Genomic DNA, 17,018 nt, shown 5'->3' on the forward strand with positions numbered 1-17,018 from the left:
CTCTGCTCAATACTAATAATAATGTTACTGATGGCATCGCACTGAGAGCAGGATTAGTGCTTAAACTGCTGGATGAGAGTCGCCGGCCGGCCGCAGCGGTCCCTGCTTTGGCTGCCATACACATGGGATTTGACTTGACTTTCTTAAACATCAGAAAAACGGGAAGGCAACAATCTTTTTCATTTAAGAGCAATTAAGTGGATCCCAGTCAGAATCACTGGCTCCAGCGTGCTGCGGCGCGAGGGAGGTTATTTGGGGGGGGTTTTATTACCCATTTCCTTTCCCCTTGCGCCAGCAGCAGGAATGCTCACTTTTCTTTCACTAAAAGCCACATTCCAAATGCCAGAAACACATATACAAGGACCACCATGGGCCAGTGCTTCCCTAAACATACGAAGAGGCATTATAAGGGCCTTCTAACACTGGAGAAGTGTTGTGTTCCAACATTTATAGTGAGGTAATTAGAAACATCCAGACGTAATTTAATAGTTCCCGCAGAGTAGAGACATGAAGTCTACTGACTTTTCTCTCCTCTGTATAAATAACTTGGAATGCAATAAGTACACAGCTTATTTGTTCATATTTTTTTTCTTTACCTCCTTTCTCAACATTCAGTCAGTTGATGTGAGGCCCTCTTTAATATCACACTGGCCACATATTAAGTGGCAATAAATAGGCTATTTGAATTGATGTTTCAGATAGTATGTTTATTATCATCATACAACATCAGCCATAAGATATCAGCGAACTTCCCCTTGACTAACTGATATATCATTCTATGGATCTTGGATTCCAATAGCCGTGAGCACAACGTGCCATAAGTATAAACAGGCTGACTGAAGCCCAGCTCTCTGCATGAGTATTGTACTTTGTCTGTGAAGTGCCTGTCAATATCCCTGGCAAGCAGACATGCGGTTCCAATCTGTCCCTTTTCTCACAATGAGAAGAGGCCATTCATGTACTAGCTCACTACTGTAAATGCAGCACTTGAATGTGTGAGCAAATCCCCCCCCCCTCAGAAGAAAACCATGCCTTTTTCTGTTATCATCAACATCAAAAAATTCTCATCTATAGATAAATAACAAGCCTAATAGTGAGAAATATCTTGTTCTCTGTAGTTCCAGGTTACCATTGTTGAAATACAGTGTGTGCCTCCTTTCTCTGAAAATGGGCCTCAAATTGCTTCAATCTTAGAACAAGTAAATTATCTTTATCTTTTTGTTTTGTTTGTTGACTTCAACTAGGCCTATTACAGTGCCTACAGAAAGTTCATTTTCTTTTGCGTAACAAATTGTGACTGAAATAGAATTCATTTTTTAAAAAATGTCATTGATCTACACAAAATATGCCATAATGTCAAAGTGAAAAGAAAATTCTACCCATTTCTACAAATTAATACAAATTAATACAATTCAAGTTCTTACCTTAGTTCCTTTGTTTTGTATTTTGTTTTAGTATGGTCAGGGCGTGAGTTGTGTGGGTTGTCTATGTTAGTTTTTCTATGATTTTCTATTTCTGTGTTTTGCCTGGTATGGTTCTCAATCAGAGGCAGTTGTCAATCGTTGTCCCTGATTGAGAACCATATTTAGGTAGCCTGTTTTCGATTGTGTTTTTTGGGTGGTTGTTTTCAGTCTTTGTTTGTCTACACCAGACAGAACTGTTCCGGTTGTTTCTTTGTTGTTTTGTTATTCAGTGTTCAGTTTACTTTATTAAAAAGATGAATATGTACCACGCTGCGCTTTGGTCCTCACCTTATTCCACCGACGACGGCCGTTACATACAATGTAAATAACTCAAATATAGTCATTGCACAATAGTCAACCCCTTTGTTTAGGCATGCCTAAATAAGTTCAGAAATAAACTTTGGCTTAAGAAATCGTAATAAGTCATATGGAGTTTTGAATGACGACCCCTTCTTCTGTCCCCCATACATACATCTTGTCACGCCCTGATCTGTTTCACCTGTCCTTGTGACTATCTCAACCCCCTCCAGGTGTCATTGATTTTCCCCAGTGTATTTATCCCTGTGTTTCCTGTCTCTCTGTGCCAGTTTGTCTTGTATGTTTTTCCAAGTCAACCAGCGGTTTTCCGTTCTCCTGCTTTTTGCTATTCTCCTTTTTCTAGTCCTCCCAGTTTTGACCCTTGCCTGTTTCTGGACTTTGTACCTGCCTGCCTTGACAATGAGCCTGTCTGCCACTCTGTACCTCCTTGACTCTGATCTGGTTTTGACCTTTTGCCTGTGCACGACCATTCTCTTGCCTACTCCTTTTGGATGAATAAACATTGTAAGACTCCAACCATCTGCCTCCTGTGTGTGCATCTTGGTCTTGCTTTGTGTCATAACATCAGTAAGGTCCCTCAGTCAAGTATTGAATTTCAAGCACAGATTCAACTACAAAGACCAGGGAGCTTTTCGAAAGCCTCATAAAGAAGGGCAGTGATTGGTAGATGGGTAACAATAACAAATCAGACATTGAATTTACTGTATCCTTAAGCATGGTCAAGTTAATAATTATGCTGTGGATGATGTATTAAACCACCCAGACACATCAAAGATGCAGTCATCCTTCTGAACTGAACTGCAGGACAGGAAGGAAACTGCTTAGGGATGTCACCATGAGGCCATTGGTGATTTTAAAGCAACGACAAGAGTTCAATGGCTGTGATAGAAAACTGAAGATGGATCAACAATATTGTAGTGACTCCACAATAAAAAATATATATATATTTTATTTAACCTTTATTTAACTAGGCAAGTCAGTTAATTAATAACAAATTATTATTTACAATGACGGTCTACACCGGCCAAACCTGAATGATGCTGGGCCAATTGTGCACCGCCCTATGGGGCTCCCATAGGATGTGATGCAGCCTGGATTCAAACCAGGGACTGCAGTGACACCTCTTGCACTGAGATGCAGTGCCTTAGACCGCTGCGCCACTCGGGAGTGGTCTAATGGCCTAAATGACAGAGTGAAAAGCAGAATAAAAATGTACAGAAATAAAATGTCCAAAACATGCATATGTATGCAACAAGGCACTAAAATAATACTGCACAACAACACGGGAAAGGAATACACTTTTTGGACGAAATGCAAAGCCAGGCTGTATCACAACCGGCTGTGATTGGGAGCCCCATAGGGCGGCGCACAATTGGCCCAGCGTCGTCCGGGTTTGGCCGGTGTAGACCGTCATTGTAAATAAGAATTTGTTTTTAACTGACTTGCCCAGTTAAATAAAGGTGAAATAAAAAAATATGTTTGGGGCAAATCCAATACAACATATCACTGAGTAACTGCCTCCTTATTTTCAAGCATGATGGTGGCTGCATCATGCTAATGAGTATGCTTGACATCGGCAAAGAGTTTTACAGGATGACAAGAAACAGGATGAAGCTAAGCACAGGTCAAATCCTAGAGGAAAACCTGCTTCAGTCTGCTTTACACCAGACACTGGGAGAACAATTCATTTTTCAGCAGAACAATGACCTACAATACAAAGACTAATCTACACTGGAGTTGCTAACCAAGACAGTGAATGTTCCTGAGTGACCAAGCTACAGTTTTGACTTAAATCTGTTTGAAAATCTATGGCCAGACTTGAAAATGTCTGTCTAGCCATGATCTCCAACACCTTGACAGAGCTTGAAAATATTAACTTTTTATGGCTGCAGGGGCAGTATTGAGTAGCTTGGATGAAAAGGTGCCCATTGTAAACGGCCAGCTCCTCAGTCTCAGTTGCTAATATATGCATATTATTATTAGCATTGGATAGAAAACACTCTAAAGTTTCCAAAACTGTCAAAATATTGTCTGTGAGTATAACATAACTGATATTGCAGGCCAAACCCTGAGGAAAATCAAAACAGGAAGTGGCTTCTATTTTGAAACCTCCATGTTCCATAGCCTCCCTTTGCTGGATTTAAAGGGATATGAACCAGCTTCCTCAAGGTGTCAACAGTCTTCAGACATAGTTTCAGGCTTTTATTTTTGAAAAATGAGCCAGAACAATAACATCGGGTCAAGTGGTCACATGAGTTTTGCTCGCGCAACAGAGTTTGGATAGGTATTGCTTTTCCCTCTCCTACTGTGAAAAGCATTTGCGGTTGATATATTATCGATTATATATTTTAAAAACAACCTGAGGATTGATTATAAAAAACGTTTGACATGTTTCTGTGGACATTATGGAAACCATTTGGAATTTTTGTCTGCATTGTCGTGACCGCTCTTTCCTGTGGATTTCTGAACATAACGCGACAAACAAACGGAGGTATTTTGGATAGAAAAATAATCTTTATGGAACAAAAGGAACATTTGTTGTGTAACTGGAAGTCTCGTGAGTGAAAACATCCGAAGATCATCAAAGGTAAACGATTAATTTGATTGCTTTTCTGATTTTCGTGACCAAGCTTCCTGATGCTAAGTGTACTTGTTTTGTCGTGCGATCGATAAACTTACAGAAACGCTTGGATTGCTTTCGCTGTCAAGCATAATTTCAAATTCTGACACGACATGTGGATTAACAAAAGGCTAATCTGTGTTTTCCTATATTGCACTTGTGATTTCATGAATATAAATATTTGTAGTAATATTTATTGAATGTAGCGCTATGCTATTCAGCGGTTGTTGATGACACTTAACCCGTTAGTGGGATTGCAGCCATAACAAGTATAAATGGGTAAAATATTGCATAATATAGGTGTGTAAAAGCTCTTATGAGACTTCCCTAAGAAGAAGACTGACAGCTGAAATTGCTGCCAAAGGTGTTTCTAACATTATTTAACATTAATCTAAAAAATAATATATACAGTGGGGAGAACAAGTATTTGATACACTGCCAATTTGGCAGGTTTTCCTACTTACAAAGCATGTAGAGGTCTGTAATTTTTATCATAGGTACACTTCAACTGTGAGAGACGGAATCTAAAACAAAAATCCAGAAAATCACATTGTATTGATTTTTAAGTAATTAATTTGCATTTTATTGCATGACATAAGTATTTGATACATCAGAAAAGCAGAACTTAATATTTGTTTGCAATTACAGAGATCATACGTTTCCTGTAGTTCTTGACCAGGTTTGCACACACTGCAGCAGGGATTTTGGCCCACTCCTCCATACAGACCTTCTCCAGATCCTTCAGGTTTCGGGGCTGTCACTGGGCAATACAGACTTTCAGCTCCCTCCAAAGATTTTCTATTGGGTTCAGGTCTGGAGACTGGATAGGCCACTCCAGGACCATGAGATGCTTCTTACGGAGCCACTCCTTAGTTTCCCTGGCTGTGTGTTTCGGGACGTTGTCATGCTGGAAGACCCAGCCACGACCCATCTTCAATGCTCTTACTGAGGGAAGGAGGTTGTTGGCCAAGATCTCGCGATGCATGGCCCCATCCATCCTCCCCTCAATACGGTGCAGTCGTCCTGTCCCCTTTGCCGAAAAGCATCCCCAAAGAATGATGTTTCCACCTCCATGCTTCACGTTTGGGATGGTGTTCTTGGGGTTGTACTCATCCTTCTTCTTCCTCCAAACACGGCGAGTGGAGTTTAGAACAAAAAGCTCTATTTTTGTCTAATCAGACCACATGACCTTCTCCCATTCCTCCTCTGGATCATCCAGATGGTCATTGGCAAACTTTAGACGGGCCTGGACATGCGCTGTCTTGAGCAGGGGGACCTTGTGTGCGCTGCAGGATTTTAATCCATGATGGCGTAGTGTGTTACTAATGGTTTTCTTTGAGACTATGGTCCCAGCTCTCTTCAGGTCATTGACCAGGTCCTGCCGTGTAGTTCTGGGCTGATCCCTCACCTTCCTCATGATCATTGATGCCCCACGAGGTGAGATCTTGCATGGAGCCCCAGACAGAGGGTGATTGACCGTCATCTTGAACTTCTTCTATTTTCTAATAATTGCGCCAACAGTTGTTGCCTTCTCACCAAGCTGCTTGCCTATTGTCCTGTAGCCCATCCCAGCCTTGTGCAGGTCTACAATTTTATCCCTGATGTCCTTACACAGCTCTCTGGTCTTGGCCATTGTGGAGAGGTTGGAGTCTGTTTCATTGAGTGTGTGGACCGGTGTCTTTTAAACAGGTAACGAGTTCAAACAGCTGCAGTTAATACAGGTAATGAGTGGAGAACAGGAGGGCTTCTTAACGAAAAACTAACAGGTCTGTGAGAGCCGGAATTCTTACTGGTTGGTAGGTAATCAAATACTTATGTCATGCAATAAAATGCAAATTAATTACGTAAAATCATACAATGTGATTTTCTGGATTTTTGTTTTAGATTCCGTCTCTCACAGTTGAAGTGTACCTATGATAAAAATTACAGACCTCTTCATGCTTTGTAAGTAGGAAAACCTGTCAAATTGGCAGTGTATCAAATACTTGTTCTCCTCACTGAATATATGCAAGTTCTCCCACTTAAAAAGATGAGAGAGGCCTGTAATTTTCATCATAGGTACATTTCAACTATGACAGACAAAATGTGAAAAAAAATCCAGAAAATCACATTGTAGGATTTTTATGAATTTATTTGCAAATTATGGTAGAAAATAAGTATTTGGTCACCTACAAACAAGCAAGATTTCTGGCTCTCACAGACCTGTAACTTCTTCTTTAAGAGGCTCCTCTGTCCTCCACTCGTTACCTGTAGTAATGGCACCTGTTTGAACTTGTTATCAGTATAAAAGACACCTGTCCACAACCTCAAACAGTCACACTCCAAACTCCACTATGACCAAGACCAAAGAGCTGTCAAAGGACACCACAAACAAAATTGTAGACCTGCACCAGGCTGGGAAGACTGAATCTGCAATAGGTAAGCAGCTTGGTTTGAAGAAATCAACTGTGGGAGCAATTATTAGGAAATGGAAGACATACAAGACCACTGATAATCTCCCTCGATCTGGGGCTCCACGCAAGATCTCACCCCGTGGGTTCAAAATGATCACAAGAACGGTGAGCAAAAATCCCTGAACCACACGGGGGGACCTAGTGAATTACCTGCAGAGAGCTGGGACCAAAGTAACAAAGTAACACACTACGCCGCCAGGGACTCAAATCCAGCAGTACTAGACGTGTCCCCCTGCTTAAGCCAGTACATGTCCAGGCCCGTCTGAAGTTTGCTAGAGAGCATTTGGATGATCCAGAAGAAGATTGGGAGAATGTCATATGGTCAGATGAAACCAAAATATAACTTTTTGGTAAAAACTCAACTCGTCGTGTTTGGAGGACAAAGAATGCTGAGTTGTAATCCAAAGAACACCATACCTACTGTGAAGCATGGGGGTGGAAACATCATGCTTTGGGGCTGTGTTTCTGCAAAGGGACCAGGACGACTGATCCGTGTAAAGGAAAGAATGAATGGGGCCATGTATCGTGAGATTTTGAGTGAAAACCTCCTTCCATCAGCAAGGGCATTGAAGATGAAACGTGGTTGGGTCTTTCAGCATGACAATGATCCCAAACACATCGCCCAGGCAACGAAGGAGTGGCTTCGTAAGAAGCATTTCAAGGTCCTGGAGTGGCCTAGCCAGTCTCCAGATCTCAACCCCATAGAAAATCTTTGGAGGGAGTTGAAAGTCCGTGTTGCCCAGCAACAGCCCCAAAACATCACTGCTTTAGAGGAGATCTGCATGGAGGAATGGGCCAAAATACCAGCAACAGTGTGTGACAACCTTGTGAAGACTTTTGACCTCTGTCATTGCATATAACAAAATATTGAGATAAACTTTTGTTATTGACCAAATACTTATTTTCCACCATAATTTGCAAATAAATTCATTAAAAATCCTACAATGTAATTTTCTGGATTTTTTTCCATTTTGTCTGTCATGGTTGAAGTGTACCTATGATGAAAATTACAGGCCTCTCTCATCTTTTTAAGTGGGAGAACTTGCACAATTGGTGGCTGACTAAATACTTTTTTGCCCCACTGTATATACTGTATATACAGTTGAAGTCGGAAGTTTACATACACCTCAGCCAAATACGTTTAAACTCAGTTTTTTACAATTCCTGACATTAAATCCTAGTAACAATTCCCTGTCTTAGGTCAGTTAGGATCATCACTTTATTTTAAGAATGTGAAATGTCAGAATGATAGTAGAGAGAATTAATTATTTAAGCTTTTATTTCTTTCATCACATTCCCAGTGGCTCAGAAGTTTACATACACTCAATTAATATTTATGAGCATTGCCTGTAGATTGTTTAACTTGGGTCAAACGTTTCGGGTAGCCTTCCACAAGCTTCCCACAATGGATTTTGGCCCATTCCTCCTGACAGAGCAGGTGTAACTGAGTCAGGTTTGAAGGTCTCCTTGCTCGCACACGCTTTTTCAGTTCTGCTCACAAATTTTCTATAGGATTGAGTTCAAGGCTTTGAGATGACCACTCCAATACCTTGACTTCGTTGTCCTTAAGCCATTTTGCCACAACTTTGGAAGTATGCTTGGAGTCATTGTCCATTTGGAAGACCCATTTGCGATCAAGCTTGAACTTCATGACTGATGTCTTGAGATGTTGCTTCAATATATTCATACCATTTTCCTACCTCATGATGCCATCTATTTTGTGAAGTGCACCAGTCCCTCCTGCAGCAAAGCACCCCCACAACATGATGCTGCCACCCCCATGCTTAACGGTTGGGATGGTGTTTTTCGGCTTGCAAGCCTCCCCCTTTTTCTTCCAAACATAACAATGGTCATTATGGCCAAACAATTCTATTTTTATCTATTTATTTATCAGACCAGAGGACATTTCTCCAAAAAGTACAATCTTTGTACCCATGTGCAGTTGCAAACCGTAGTCTGGCTTTTTTATGGAGGTTTTGGAGAAGTGGCTTCTTCCTTGCTGAGCGGCCTTTCAGGTTATGTCGATATAGGACTCGTTTTTACTTTGGATATAGATACTTTTGTACCTGTTTACTCCAGTATCTTCACAAGGTCCTTTGCTGTTATTCTGGAGTTGATTTGCACTTTTCGCACCAAAGTACGTTCATCTCTAGGAGACAGAACGCGTCTCCTTCCAGAGCGGTATGACGGCTGAGTGGTCCCATGGTGTTTGTACTTGTCACGCCCTGACCATAGAGAGCCTTTTTATTCTCTATTTTGGTTAGGTCGGGGTGTGACTAGGGTGGGTAATCTAGTGCATTTATTTCTATGTTGGCCTGGTATGGTTCCCAATCAGAGGCAGCTGTTTATCGTTGTCTCTGATTGGGGATCATATTTAGGCAGGCATTTCCCCACTGGTTTTTGTGGGATCTTGTTTCTGTGTAGTTTCTTTTGAGCACTGTTTGAGCTTCACCTTTCGGTTGCTGTTTTTGTGAGTTTCCTTTGTTAAACATGTGGAACCCAAATCCCGCTGCACGTTGGTCTGAGTATATTTCCAGTTCGTACGACGATCGTGACAGTACTTGCGTACTATTGTTTGTACAGATGAACGTGGTTCCTTCAGGTGTTTGGAAATTGCTCACAAGGATAAACCAGACTTGTGGCGGTCTACAATTCTTTTTCTGAGCTCTTGGCTGATTTCTTTTGATTTTCCCATGATGTCAAGCAAAGAGGCATTGATTTTCAAGGTAGGCCTTCAAATACATCTACAGATACACCTCCATTTGACTCAAATGATGTCAATTAGCCTATCAGAAGCTTCTAGAGCCATGACATCATTTTGTGGAATTTTCCAAGCTGTTTAAAGGCACAGTCAACTTAGCGTATGTAGATTTCTGACCCCCGGAATTGTGATACAGGGAATTATAAGTGAAATAATCTCTCTGTAAACAATTGTTGGAAAAATGACTTGTGTCATGTACAAAGTAGATGTCCTAACCAACTTGCCAAAAATATAGTTTGTAAACATTACATTTGTGGAGTGGTTGAAAAACGAGTTTTATTGACTCCAACCTAAGTGTATGTAAACTTCTGACTTCAACTGTACATTGATTCCACCTTGACAAAGGATACGTTTTTTTGTAGATTCCCACTTTTTAACACAATAAAATATGAAGAAATCGAAGGGGGGTGTAGACTTTCTAGGCACTGTATATGTTAACTCTCAATTTGCACAAGCTCAGACAATCACTAGGGTAAATCCTGTGAAATGTATGTGAAAATGTTTTTGCGATAGACACGTTCTCCATCTCCACTCATTCCTCCTATCCTGTGGGCTGTAAAAAGAGACAAAGCTTTTTACAGTACGGACAGACGGAAGATGTGACCTTTTGTCCCAGGAGGGCAGAAGGTGAGAACTCTGGGAATCCACTAAGGAGGGCTGGCTCCAGAAGCCAGTCTGTAGACTAGCATCATGTCCTCCTCACCACATTCCTTCCCAACTTAGATCACTGAAACGCTCGCAGGCTACATTGAGCTCAGTCACTCAAACCCAAAGCAACATGGACTAATTTCACACGTTTTCGAAAAGGTGGGAGACTGGTTGCCTGACTGCATGGGTAGAGAGCTGAGCGTGAGAGGACAGAGGATGTAAAAAGTGAAACAATGTCAGTATAAGCCTCCACTTGAGCTTCCTGCAGAGGGAGAGAGAGAGAGCCTTGAGAAAATAAGAAAAAGGATTAAATTTGAAGTCTTTATTGAGGTGTTCAGAGTTGAAATTCAGATTAGCGTGACGGTGCTAGAGGTTAAACAGTCAGGTGTGGATTTGCTGCTCCTATTGTTAAGATGAATCTCTCTCAGGTTAAATACTATATTATGTGCAGAGAAGTCTTCATAAGACAGCCTTTTTAGTAAACACATTCTGTTAGAATGCAATAATATACACTGAGTGTACAAAACATTACAAACACCTTCCTAATATTGACTTTGCACCCCCTTTTGCCCTCAGAACAGCCTCAATTTGTCAGGACATGGACTACCAGGTGTTGAAAGAGTTCCACGGGGATGCTGGTCCATGTTGACTCCAATTCTTTCCACAGTTGTGTCAAGTTGGCTGGATGGGTGGTGGACCATTCTTGACACTGTGAAATTGTGAAAAGGATGATAATGCCCTTTTAGTGTAAGAGCTGTTTGAAATTTCCGCCTGTTTAAGAGTTCCAAACCTCTCTGCCAATAACAGCAAATTTTCCGTTTTCCGCTCCACACTCAAACCACCCCAACAGTCCATTCTTGCTTGAGAAATGACTCTTTGTTAAGAAGCTATTTTAGTTTATTTTTGACCATTTTAAATGAAAACCGCTACAGTGGACCTTTTACAACAGCCCCTACATTATCTTCAGACATACACTGAGTTCTTGACACACTTAAACCGGTGCACCTGGCACCTACTACCATACCCCGTTCAAGGGCACTTACATCTTTTGTCTTGCCAATTCACCCTCTGAGTGGCTTACAAATCCTTCTTTAACCTGTCTCCTCCCCTTCGTCTACACTGATTGAAGTGGATTTAACAGGTGACATCAATAAGGGATCTTAGCTTCCATCTTGATTTACCTGATCAGTCTGTCATAGAAAGAGCGGGTGTTCCTAATGTTTTGTAAACTCAGTGTATTTCCTCTGCGTGTAACTGGGAATTTGGAAGGTTCTTCAAATTTGGGTAAAGTAAATCTGAGCTCTACTAATGACTTCAAATGGATACTTGCAGTAAATGCGTGGTTATTGTGGTCAAAAGAAAAAAGTCTGTTGGATGTCTTTACCTCGCACTCCTATTTAGAAAAAACAAATCCTCATCATCCAACCTCAGCAGCAGGTACTTTATTGCATGTTCTGAGACCAGATTCAAGAACTTATCGAGAAGATTGCGTTGTTATGTAATGACTAGTAAAAATGCACAATGACCTTACTCCCCATTCTTGTGATAATTAACCCATACACCAGCCAACCCACAGGGCTGCTGGCTTGGGGCTTTGCACGTAGGGAACTCCATATCACATCAGGTCACATCAAGTAAGAAGTTATACTAGCAATACTTCCAGTATGTTACCATACTTCTAATATATTGTAACATACTGTACTTCTCCCGTTTTCCTGTGAAACCATCTATTGATACAAAACCCTGGTCAAATATATCAGCACTCAGACAATAACTACATTCAAAGGCTCCTGACAAATGATGGAATAATTGTGTTCTCTATCTGGTTGCTTTTAAGTCTCCAAGAGAGGACAGCTTGTGAGAGAAATAATCACTTGCGGGTGTCCAGAATGACGCCTTAATTACATATATTAATCATTCATAGTTGGTGCTTTGCTTTGGACACCAATTCAAAAGCACAATGAAGACACATGGTGAACGCCGGCTAACAGGCAGGCAGCACTGCACAGCACGAGTAGCTAGTGCAAATATTTTTATTTTATTTCACCTTTATTTAACCAGGAAGGCCAGTTGAGAACAAGTTCTCATTTACAACTGCGACTGGGCCAAAATAAAGCAAAGCAGTGCGACACAAACAACAACAGTTACACATGAAATAAACAAACATACAGCCAATAACACAATAGAAAAGTATATATACAGTGTGTGCAAATGAAGTAAGGTGAGGGAGGTAAGGCCTAGAAATAAGCCATAGTGGCGAAATAATGACAATTTAGCAATTATCCGTACGACCTTGGGTGAGGCGGGTTGCAGGAAAGTATATTTCGTTCGTAGATAGAAAGTGAGATTAAGATATATACGAAAAAGACTGGCTATTTACAAGGGATAGGACATAGGATAAGACAAAGACAGATATACACGTCCTACTGCGCTGCCATCTTGGAACAAGATCATGCATATCATTTTTCCCTCTGGTGAGCAGCTCTGTCTAAAGCATCTCTTTCTAAAGAGTAATGTAAACATGCGGCAATGGAGGCACTGGAGACAAACCTAAGCAGCATCATACTGCTGCCCCTGCCTTTCAGAACAGTTATGACCCCAAGAGTAGAAACCCCAGCTAGAATGGAAAGCGCTCCAAGAACACCCAGTAGTGTGAACTCACAGGCATATAGCTCCCTCTAGGGTATGATTTCAGAGCTGATTAATTATAGAATGGCTGAAGCTTGATAACAAGACGGGGTGAATCTCAATCCTATTTCCTTGATTCCTCATGGAGAATATCAATTGTATTTAGTTGATTCCTCATTGAGCTCCTTCACAAATCACATTGGAGGTCCAGGATGGAGAGGACACAAGGAATCAAGGAAATACTATTTAGATTCAGTGGTGTAAAGTAGGTAAGTAAACATACTTTAAATGACTACTTAAGTCGTTTTTTGTGGTATCTGTACTCTACTATTTATATTTTGGACAACTTTTACTTCATTACATTCCAAAATAAAATAAATCCATTTGTACTCCATACATTTTCCCTGGAACCCAATAGTACTCCCTAAATCATGTCTGGGTGTTGGAGTGTGCCCAAGGCTATCTGTAAATTAAAACAAAAAACACATTGTTCTGTCTGGTTTGCTTAATATAAGGAATTTGAAATAACATATACTTTTACTTTTGATACATATTTATATTTACTTTTGATACTAAAGTATAATTAAAACAAAATACCCTTTAAGACTTTTTACTCAAGTAGTATTTTACTGGGTGACTAACTTTTACTTTTAGACATTTTCTATTAAGGTATCTTTACTTTTCCTCAAGTACTTTTTCCACCACTGTTTTGATTTAGTCCACCAGGGAAGAAATCCTCCACCAACTCTTCCCACAACCACTCTCTTCAAAGATGGTTTCCTCCCAGCATCTGTACATATGACTAAGCACATTTTTACTGTGTGCTTTTCGAGTAGATGCTTCCTTTGTATATTTAGGTTGTTTTAATTCATTAGTTAATCTGCTGTTACTAAAATGGCCATGCTGGTGCATAGGTCAACGCCAGTGTTATTTACAATACAGAAAATATTTGGATATGGGATATCTTCTCATCTTTTGGGATACCATTTATCCTGTGTTGTTCTGTTGCGAATATATCCTTTGTTTATGTAAACCTATCAGCTTGAGATGAGATCTATACACAAATACAGCAGAGAGAATGAATGAACACATCCAACAAAGGAAATGTTTCTGTGGCTGACAATGAGCTCTCCCATACTGAGGTTATACAGTGTGTGTGTGTGTGTGTGAGATGTGGGCGGTCTACTAGTCTGCAGTGAATGTGATGCTCAGCCCCAAGACAGTCAAGCTGCTCTGTGTCAGGCCACTGCAGTGGGAGAGATCTATGGTGGTCAGGCCATGCCGAGGACTGGCATGGTGGCCTTACAGTCACTAACCATTACAGTCTATCACCCTGAGTGTCACATCACACAATCCTCTGTAACATGAAAGCTGTACTGTTTTAGGATACTGACTCCTGCAATCCAGAGTTCTGACAGACAGTATATGGAAAAAAGTGTATAATCACTGTCCAAAATCATGAATTAATCAGTATTATTAATCAAAGTTAATGGCCTTTTGCACATAAAACTCAACTGTATGAAGAAAAAGAGCTTGTGTTTTCAGTCCAACGGATCATTTTCTTATTATCTGCTATGGCTTGGCAAATGGCTATTAAACACTGTCCAAATGGCCTGATATCACCACTGTAATTGTTTTGGTGCCAATTGCTAGTGGTTAATCCCTGAACCCCATTTAAAGCATGAAAGCAATTGTATATCAAGGCTAACAAGATCTATGAAATATTATATATACACTACCATTCAAAAGTTTGGGGTCACTTAGAAATTCTTGTTTTTGACAGAAAAGCAAGGTTTTTTTGTCCATTAAAATAACATCAAATTGATCAGAAATACAGTGTAGACATTGTTAGTTGTAAATGACTATTGTAGCTGGAAACGGCAGATTTTTTTATGGAATATTTACATAGGCGTACAGAGACCCATTATCAGCAACCATCACTCCTGTGTTCCAATGGCACATTGTGTTAGCTAATCCAAGCTTATAATTTTAAAAGGCTAATTGATCATTAGAAAACCCTTTTGCAATTATGTTAGCACAGCTGAAAACTGTTGTTCTGATTAAAGAAGCAATAAAACTGGCCTTCTTTAGACTAGTTGAGTATCTGGAGCATCAGCATTTGTGGGATCGATTACATCTATGTAGACTACAATAGTCATTTACAACATTAACAATGTATACACTGTATTTCTGATCAATTTTATGTTATTTTAAATGGACAGAATGTTTTTCTTTCAAAAACAAGGACATTTCTAAGTGACCCCAAACTTTTGAACAGTTGTGTATATATCGCATCACAGATGGACATAAGCTAGAAAAGATTGAACTTATTTATAAGAATCGTTGATAGTGTTGATAATCTGGCTGTTAGACAGGTCAGTCAGTACAAGACATTCAGAATTTATTTTTCATTTTATAAACTGGGTGGTTCGAGCCCTGAATGCTGATACCACGGGCATGACCCAAAAAATGATTTGGAATGCTCTAATTACGTTGGAAACCAGTTTATCATTTACATTTAAGTCATTTAGCAGACGCTCTTATCCAGAGCGACTTACAAATTGGTGCTTTCACCTTATGACATCCAGTGGAACAGCCACTTTACAATAGTGCATCTAAGTCTTTTAAGGGGGGTGAGAAGGATTACTTTATCCTATCCTAGGTATTCCTTAAAGAGGTGGGGTTTCAGGTGTCTCCGGAAGGTGGTGATTGACTCCGCTGTCCTGGCGTCGTGAGGGAGTTTGTTCCACCATTGGGGGGCCAGAGCAGCGAACAGTTTTGACTGGGCTGAGCGGGAACTGTACTTCCTCAGTGGTAGGGAGGCGAGCAGGCCAGAGGTGGATGAACGCAGTGCCCTTGTTTGGGTGTAGGGCCTGATCAGAGCCTGGAGGTACTGAGGTGCCGTTCCCCTCACAGCTCCGTAGGCAAGCACCATGGTCTTGTAGCGGATGCGAGCTTCAACTGGAAGCCAGTGGAGAGAGCGGAGGAGCGGGGTGACGTGAGAGAACTTGGGAAGGTTGAACACCAGACGGGCTGCGGCGTTCTGGATGAGTTGTAGGGGTTTAATGGCACAGGCAGGGAGCCCAGCCAACAGCGAGTTGCAGTAATCCAGACGGGAGATGACAAGTGCCTGGATTAGGACCTGCGCCGCTTCCTGTGTGAGGCAGGGTCGTACTCTGCGGATGTTGTAGAGCATGAACCTACAGGAACGGGCCACCGCCTTGATGTTAGTTGAGAACGACAGGGTGTTGTCCAGGATCACGCCAAGGTTCTTAGCGCTCTGGGAGGAGGACACGATGGAGTTGTCAACCGTGATGGCGAGATCATGGAACGGGCAGTCCTTCCCGGGAGGAAGAGCAGCTCCGTCTTGCCGAGGTTCAGCTTGAGGTGGTGATCCGTCATCCACACTGATATGTCTGCCAGACATGCAGAGATGCGATTCGCCACCTGTTCATCAGAGGGGGGAAAGGAGAAGATTAATTGTGTGTCGTCTGCATAGCAATGATAGGAGAGACCATGTGAGGTTATGACCGAGCCAAGTGACTTGGTGTATAGCGAGAATAGGAGAGGGCCTAGAACAGAGCCCTGGGGACACCAGTGGTGAGAGCGCGTGGTGAGGAGACAGATTCTCGCCACGCCACCTGGTAGGAGCGACCTGTCAGGTAGGACGCAATCCAAGCATGGGCCGCGCCGGAGATGCCCAACTCGGAGAGGGTGGAGAGGAGGATCTGATGGTTCACAGTATCGAAGGCAGCCGATAGGTCTAGAAGGATGAGAGCAGAGGAGAGAGAGTTAGCTTTAGCAGTGCGGAGCGCCTCCGTGATACAGAGAAGAGCAGTCTCAGTTGAATGACTAGTCTTGAAACCTGACTGATTTGGATCAAGAAGGTCATTCTGAGAGAGATAGCGGGAGAGCTGGCCAAGGACGGCACGTTCAAGAGTTTTGGAGAGAAAAGAAAGAAGGGATACTGGTCTGTAGTTGTTGACATCGGAGGGATCGAGTGTAGGTTTTTTAAGAAGGGGTGCAACTCTCGCTCTCTTGAAGACGGAAGGGACGTAGCCAGCGGTCAGGGATGAGTTGATGAGCGAGGTGAGGTAAGGGAGAAGGTCACCGGAAATGGTCTGGAG

This window comes from Oncorhynchus nerka, linkage group LG20, assembly GCF_034236695.1.
Source record: "Oncorhynchus nerka isolate Pitt River linkage group LG20, Oner_Uvic_2.0, whole genome shotgun sequence".
In the NCBI taxonomy this organism is placed as follows: domain Eukaryota; kingdom Metazoa; phylum Chordata; class Actinopteri; order Salmoniformes; family Salmonidae; genus Oncorhynchus; species Oncorhynchus nerka.